Here is an 8,935-nt window from a genome sequence, read left to right as displayed (position 1 = left end):
GGTGTTGTGGGTTGTGGGTGTTGTGGGATGTGGGTGTTGTGGGTTGTGGGTGATTTTGGTGGTGTTTTGAGTGTATTCAGTGGTGTATTTGGGAGTATTCAGTGGTGTACCTGGAGTTTACCTGGAGAGAGTTCCGGGGGTCAACGCCCCCGCGGCCCGGTCTGTGACCAGACCTCCTGGTGGATCAGAGCCTGATCAACCAGGCTGTTGCTGCTGGCTGCACGCAAACCAACGTACGAGCCACAGCCCGGCTGATCAGGAACTGACTTTAGGTGCTTTTCCAGTGCCAGCTTGAAGACTGCCAGGGGTCTGTTGGTTTTAAGGCGTGCTAGTGACAGTGACCCCTGCTTTACATTGGGGGGATGGTGCTTCGTCTGCCAAGTCTTTTGCTTTCGTAGTGTGTGATTTTCGTGTGCAAGTTCGGTACTAGTCCTTCTAGGATTTTCCAGGTGTATATAATCATGTATCTCTCCCTCCTGCGTTCCAGGGAATACAGGTTTAGGAACCTCAAGCGCTCCCAATAATTGAGGTGTTTTATCTCCGTTATGCGCGCCGTGAAAGTTCTCTGTACATTTTCTAGGTCGGCAATTTCACCTGCCTTGAAAGGTGCTGTTAGTGTGCAGCAATATTCCAGCCTAGATAGAACAAGTGACCTGAAGAGTGTCATCATGGGCTTGGCCTCCCTAGTTTTGAAGGTTCTCATTATCCATCCTGTCATTTTTCTAGCAGATGCTATTGATACAATGTTATGGTCCTTGAAGGTGAGATCCTCCGACATGATCACTCCCAGGTCTTTGACGTTGGTGTTTCGCTCTATTTTGTGGCCAGAATTTGTTTTGTACTCTGATGAAGATTTAATTTCCTCATGTTTACCATATCTGAGTAATTGAAATTTCTCATCGTTGAACTTCATATTGTTTTCTGCAGCCCACTGAAAGATTTGGTTGATGTCCGCCTGGAGCTTTGCAGTGTCTGCAATGGAAGACACTGTCATGCAGATTCGGGTGTCATCTGCAAAGGAAGACACGGTGCTGTGGCTGACATCCTTGTCTATGTCGGATATGAGGATGAGGAACAAGATGGGAGCGAGTACTGTGCCTTGTGGAACAGAGCTTTTCCCCGTAGCTGCCTCGGACTTTACTCTGTTGACGACTACTCTCTGTGTTCTGTTAGTGAGGAAATTATAGATCCATCGACCGACTTTTCCTGTTATTCCTTTAGCACGCATTTTGTGCGCTATTACGCCATGGTCACACTTGTCGAAGGCTTTTGCAAAGTCTGTATATATTACATCTGCATTCTTTTTGTCTTCTAGTGCATTTAGGACCTTGTCGTAGTGATCCAATAGTTGAGACAGACAGGAGCGACCTGTTCTAAACCCATGTTGCCCTGGGTTGTGTAACTGATGGGTTTCTAGATGGGTGGTGATATTGCTTCTTAGGACCCTTTCAAAGATTTTTATGATATGGGATGTTAGTGCTATTGGTCTGTAGTTCTTTGCTGTTGCTTTACTGCCCCCTTTGTGGAGTGGGGCTATGTCTGTTGTTTTTAGTAACTGTGGGACGACCCCCGTGTCCATGCTCCCTCTCCATAGGATGTAAAAGGCTCGTAATAGGGGCTTCTTGCAGTTCTTGATGAACACAGAGTTCCATGAGTCTGGCCCTGGGGCAGAGTGCATGGGCATGTCATTTATCGCCTGTTCGAAGTCATTTGGCGTCAGGATATCATCGGATAGGCTTGTGTTAATCAAATTTTGTGGCTCTCTCATAAAAAATTCATTTTGATCTTCGACTCTCAGTCTGGTTAGCGGCTTGCTAAAAACTGAGTCATATTGGGACTTGAGTAGCTCACTCATTTCCTTGCTGTCATCTGTGTAGGACCCATCTTGTTTAAGTAGGGGCCCAATACTGGACGTTGTTCTCGATTTTGATTTGGCATAGGAGAAGAAATACTTTGGGTTTCTTTCGATTTCATTTATGGCTTTTAGTTCTTCCCGCGATTCCTGACTCCTAAAGGATTCTTTTAGCTTAAGTTCGATGCTTGCTATTTCTCTGACCAGTGTCTCCCTACGCATTTCAGATATATTGACCTCTTTTAGCCGCTCTGTTATTCTTTTCCGTCGCCTGTATAGGGAGCGCCTGTCTCTTTCTGTTTTACATCTACTCCTCATTTTTCTTAGAGGAATAAGCCTTGTGCATACATCGAGTGCCACCGAGTTAATCTGTTCTAGGCATAAGTTGGGGTCTGTGTTGCTTAGTATATCTTCCCAGCTTATATCGGTTAGGACTTGGTTTACTTGGTCCCACTTTATGTTTTTGTTATTGAAGTTGAATTTGGTGAATGCTCCCTCGTGACTAATCTCATTATGTCGGTCTGGGGCTCCGCGCATACATGACTGAACCTCAATTATGTTGTGATCTGAGTATATTGTTTTTGATATGGTGACATTTCTTATCAGATCATCATTGTTAGTGAAGATGAGGTCTAGTGTATTCTCCAATCTAATAGGCTCTATTATTTGCTGGTTTAAATTGAATTTTGTGCAGAGATTTAAAAGCTCGCGTGAGTGTGAGTTTTCATCAGAGCTGCCTCCTGGTGTTATTACTGCAACAATATTATTTGCTGTATTCCTCCATTTTAGGTGCCTTAAGTTGAAATCCCCCAGAAGCAAGATGTTGGGTGCAGGAGGTGGAAGATTTTCCAGACAGTGGTCAATTTTTAACAGCTGTTCCTGGAATTGCTGGGATGTTGCATCCGGAGGCTTGTAGACTACCACAATGACTAGGTTTTGGTTCTCGACCTTTACTGCTAAAACTTCCACTACATCATTTGAGGCATTTAGCAGTTCTGTGCGAACAAGTGACTCTGCAATGTACAGGCCAACCCTCCCCCCCCTTTTGCCTGTTTACTCTGTCACATCTGTATAGGTTGTAACCTGGGATCCATATTTCGTTGTCCAAGTGATCCTTTATGTGGGTCTCAGTGAAAGCCGCGAACATTGCCTTTGCCTCTGCAAGCAGTCCACGGATGAAAGGTATTTTGTTGTTTGTTGCTGGCTTTAGACCCTGTATATTTGCAAAGAAGAATGTTATCGGACTGGTGGTATTGTTGGTATTGGGGGAGGATTTTTTTCGGGCATTAGTATCTGTATCTGTTGGTTTGGAGTGGAGGCCATCGACTGTGGTTCCACTCCTGGAATGACTGGATTTGGTGTACGATTTCTGCCATTTCCTGCCAGTTTTTTTTCCTTCCTGGCACTAAAAAACCTCTCCCTCTTGAGTGGCTGTGGCTACCCAGGTTTTCCCATGGCCTGGATGTTTTGTATCTTTTTGTCCCCTTTAGATGGTATGCCTGGCAATTTAAGTTATAGCACAGTCTTTCCTGTACTGAAGAGGTACACAGTTCAGGGTGAAAAAGCTTACAGGAAGGGAGTTTGCATTTTCCTGTTGTCATATGGGCATGGCATTTTCTAGGGTGGTCATAGTTGCACGTCCCATCTGTTTTTCCAGATTTCCCATGCCAGCAGATACCGAGTGCATAGTATGTGCACAGGCTTGGTTTCCGTTTGCCTTGGGTTTCTGTGACTGTATTCCCTGTTGGTGCATGTTTCCCTGTCTTACTTCTATCCTCCCTAGCACCAACAATGGAGCTCCCACCAGTTGTTTTTGGTAATATATCCTCACTATTGCTAGTGGAGTCCTCTTGTTTGCTATTTCCTGCGGTATTTCTAGTTTGCAATATTGGTTTTATCTTATCTTTGACTACACTTGTTTCCCTACTATGGCTCCTGTCCCCTATGAGGTCATTTATATGTATTCCTTCCTGCATATTATTCCCGATTACCTGGACAAAATCTCCAGCTTCACCATTACTGTCTCCCAGGACAGCATCTCCAGCTTCACCATTACTGTCTCCCAGGACAGCATCTCCAGCTTCACCATTACTGTCTCCCAGGACAGCACCTCCAGCTTCACCATTACTGTCTCCCAGGACAGCACCTCCAGCTTCACCATTACTGTCTCCCAGGACAGCACTATCAGCCCCACATTTACTGACTACCAGGACATCATCTCCAGCCTTACAGTTTCTGACTACATGGCCAGTATCAAGGGCAGTACCATTCAGCCCAGACTTTTTATGTTCCCATCTGTTGTAGAAAGCTTCCAGGTTTTCTATGAAAGCAGCTTTGATGCTGACCTCTTTTAATACCCTTGTGATTTTAGTCCACAGATTTATCTCATTTGGGCATACCCAAAAACACTTCCCTGTTTTAATACTGCTTGTAGCTAGTTCTTGGATACCTGCACAAGGGGCGTGACACCAATTTCCACAAAAATGACAATTTATGCATGTGGAAGCCCGTTTGTTTGACTGACCACAGACTACACACAGCTTCATAATGATTTGAATGGTTGATTTACTGCAATTCTACTAGCAACTTCTTGAATATTCTATTAATAACCTCCTTAAATGAAGCTCTAGCTATTTGTATTTATGTTTCTAACTGTTTTTGTATATTGGACAGCTTACCGTGCACGTTCCTGGTATATATTTAATGTTTGTGTTTATAAGGGCGCCTACAACCCCATCCGTTTACAGTCTGCTTTATTGTCCAACGAAACCGTTTGAAACCAGTCAAGGGTTCGGACCAGTCAAGGGTTCAGACCAGTCAAGGGTTCGGACCAGTCGATCTGATCTGATCAGTGGGTCACTTATTTAAACCATACTGGTCGGTGATTTGAGCTAACACATGAAGGATCTACTGGAAATTATCTACCCGAGTAATATGTGATTTGATTGATACAAAAGTATAACTTGCGTGTTGAAGAGCCGGTGACTGCTGGCAACTCCTACAATGACGAACGGTCGACCTCCACCCTTGTTTATCAATCGCTGTATCTAGCTTTTCTAATTTTTTTCCGTCTCCACCACAATAATTGCTATATTATCACTATAGTTGACTGGTGCAAATTTTGGAGGAAGGACGCTTTTTCTGTAGTAATAATTGCTTCTCGTTGTGTATATTGCGACCGCTGGTAACTACAGGTTATATGAAATTCACAGTATATGTATGGTATTTCAAGAAAAAAGAAACTAATGAAAGTCACTCCACTCCACTAAGTACCATTATAATACTGGTTAGTTGCTACTACAACACTGTATTCTGCTATTCACTGGTATCACTAGATTATATGCGAGTACACTAGCAAGCCAGGAAGATTATTAAAAACAGCTGACCTGTGGTAAGTTTCTGGCGACTTCTGGCACCTGCCTCTATAGGCTTATCACTTCATTTACAAATTCACCTGTTTTCAAATGACACTTTAGCCTTTATCATCAATATACTAGGGAGCCACTGTAGTATACACTATACACTATGTATACTCAATGTTTTCAGGGAGACTTTCTTTCCTCTGACACAAAGTTCAATTATTATTATTTTTTCACACGGGACACAGGCCTATGATTCCCCTCTGGCAGTAAACTCTGCTAGGTAGTGCACACTAATTTGGGAGTATTCAGATGGTGTTTTGAGGTTATTCAAAGGTGTGATTATAAGTTGTGGGTTGTTGTTGTTGTTGTTGTGACTTTCTGATGAAATTAGTTAAAACGAGAAAAAAAATTGTGGGGTGTGGGTGATGTGGGTTGTGTGTGTTGTGGGGTGTGGGTGATGTGGGTTGTGGATGTTGTGGGGTGTGGGTGATGTGGGTTGTGGGTGTTGTGGGATGTAGGTGTTGTGGGTGTTGTTGTCGAACTATAGATATCGAAAAAGATGTTATAAGTGGGTTGTTGTTGTGACTTTTTCTGATGAAATTAGTTAAAACGAGAAAAAATTGTGGGGTGTGGGTGTTGTGGGTTGTGGGTGTTGTGGGTGTTGTGGGTTGTGGGTGTTGTTGTCGAACTAGAGTTGTTGAAAAGTGATTATAAGTGTGTTGTTGTTGTGACTTTCTGATGAAATTAGTTAAAACGAGAAAAAATTGTAGGGTGTGGGTGATGTGGGTTGTGGGTGATGTGGGGTGTGGGTGATGTGGGTTGTGGGTGCTGTGGGGTGTGGGTGATGTGGGTTGTGGGTGTTGTGGGATGTGGGTGTTGATCTTAGTTTATGGTGATTTTGGTGGTGTTTTGAGTGTATTCAGTGGTGTTTTAGTAGTATTCAGTGGTGTATTTGGGAGTACTCAAATGGTGTTTTGAGGTTATTCAAAGGTGTGATTATAAGTTGTGGGTTGTTGTTGTTGTTGTGACTTTCTGATGAAATTAGTTAAAACGAGAAAAAAAATGTGGGGTGTGGGTGATGTGGGTTGTGTGTGTTGTGGGGTGTGGGTGATGTGGGTTGTGGGTGTTGTGGGGTGTGGGTGATGTGGGTTGTGGGTGTTGTGGGATGTGGGTGTTGTGGGTGTTGTTGTCGAACTATAGATATCGAAAAAGATGTTATAAGTGGGTTGTTGTTGTGACTTTTTCTGATGAAATTAGTTAAAACGAGAAAAAATTGTGGAGTGTGGGTGTTGTGGGTGATGATGGTTGGGGCATGTGGGTGTTGTTGTCGAACTAGAGTTGTTGAAAAGTGATTATAAGTGTGTTGTTGTTGTGACTTTCTGATGAAATTAGTTAAAACGAGAAAAAAATTGTTGGGTGTTGGCGATGTGGGTGATGAGAGGTGTGGCATGTGTGTGTTGGTCTTAGTTTATGGTGATTTTGGTGGTGTTTTGAGTGTATTCAGTGGTGTTTGAGTAGTATTCAGTGGTGTATTTGGGAGTACTCAAATGGTGTTTTGGAAGTGTTTCAGTGTTGTTTGGAAAATGTTCAAAGGTGTTTTTGAAGGTGTTCAAATGATGTGCAAAGAGTACTTATGAAGGTGTTCTGGGAGTATTCAGAGGTGATTTGGGGGTGTTCGAATGATGTTTTTGGAGTATTTAAAGGTAATTGACGGTGTTTTTTGGTGATGTTCAAAGTAAAGTGTTTGAGTTAGTTTTTTGTGATAATGTTGTGAAGTCTGGAGACTGAGGGAGGAGTTTGTGGGGATGAGTTGTAATTTAATGAAATGTGTAAGTGCAGATAAATTAGAGATGTCAAATCAAAGTAAAGTGAGGTGTGTGTGCGTATTAACTTCGTAATATGTAAAATTGTGACTAGTGAATTTATCGAAAAGTGGTTATAAGTGTTGTGGTGACTTTCTGATGAAATAGTTAAAACGAGAAAATTTGGGGGTTATGAGTGAAAATTGTGAGGTGTTGGTTGGAGTGTGAGGGTTTGGGAGGGTGGGGAGGAGGAGAGAGAGAAGGTTACTTCGTGGGGAGTGACCTGAGATGAAATAGTTAAAACGAGAAAAAATGTCTCGACTTGTGTTGTAAAGAAATTGTGGATTGTTGTGGGTATTAACGAAAAAAATGTGAAATTATTTGGATTATCCTGGGTTAAGAGTGAAAATGTTTTCCCTATGTTGTATATGAAATGTGTAGGGGTAAGTCGACAAGATTCAGCCTGTGTGCGGGGTCAACACGTGACGTCACTGACATAGGGGGAAGTCGACAAGATTCAGCTTGTATGTGTGAGGTCATCACGTGACGTCACTGACCGCCGAGTAAACACCCTTTTTACTTCATTTAACTTAATGAGAGGAATACTGACGTCACACTTGTTTAGACCTGTAGTAAGAGAAAGTACCATAGGAGGAGATCAATGCTTACCCCCAGAGGGGGGAATCCAAAAGCTTGATCCAAGAAGATCATAAGAATTTCCAAACCCCATAGGGGGGAATCCAAAAAAGCTCGATCCAAGGAGATGGAGTCTTGGTATTATCGAGAAAACCTCGATCCAAGGAGATGGAGTCTTTGTATTATCGAGTAAACCTTTGATCCAAGGAGATGGAGTCTTGGTATTATCGAGAAAAAAAACTTGATCCCAGGAGATCCTAAAATTTCGAAACCCCATAGGGGTGGAATCCAAAAACTTGATCCAAGGAATTGGAGTCTGTAGAAGGGACTGCTGAGCCATAGGGACCGCTCTGCCGCAGGGACCGCTGAGCCGCAGGGACCGCTCTGCCGCAGGGACCGCTGAGCAGCAGGGATCGCTTATATATATATATATATATATATATATATATATATATATATATATATATATATATATATATATATATATATATATATATATATATATATGTATATATATATTATCACACTGGCCGATTACCACCAAGGCATATATATATATATATATATATATATATATATATATATATATATATATATATATATATATATATATATATATATATATATATATATATATATATATATATATATATATATATATATATGTCGTGCCGAATATGTAAAACTGGTCAATTAGCAAGAACTCATTTAAAATTAAGTCCTTTCTAAAAATTTCATTTATACGTTTAAAGATATATTTTTTTCATTAATGTTGATGTAAAAATTTAGAATTTTGCACCTAAAGGAACTTAGAAAACTTACCTAACCTTATTATAACAAGCGCAATTTATTTTAGCCTAACCCAACTAAATATATTTTAGATTTGTTTGCAATAATTTAATACTAAACAAACAGAGTGAAATATATTTTTTTCGTTAAGTTTAGAATGATTTTGGCGAAATTATTGCATACACAAATTTTCACTTGTCCTATGTGGCAAGATGAGCGTTGCTATTTAAGCCAAGATCTCAAGTTCTGCCTATTCGGCACGACATATATATATATATATATATATATATATATATATATACATAGAGATTTTCCTAGAGTTGATAACCTCATTCACCTTCCCCGTCAACACAAAAAAGGGAGAGGCAGAACCCCCACTCACTCTACTGACAGTGAAAAAGTCAGAGTCCAGGTGAGCAAGAAAATTGAAGAGGGCAACACAGTGGGGGCAATCAGAATTATTACCATTGAAGATACAGTTGCTCCCAGGGATG

The sequence above is a fragment of the Cherax quadricarinatus genome, chromosome 9 (genome assembly GCF_038502225.1).
Source record: "Cherax quadricarinatus isolate ZL_2023a chromosome 9, ASM3850222v1, whole genome shotgun sequence".
Classification (NCBI taxonomy): Eukaryota; Metazoa; Arthropoda; class Malacostraca; order Decapoda; family Parastacidae; genus Cherax; species Cherax quadricarinatus.
This window is presented reverse-complemented; position numbering follows the sequence as displayed.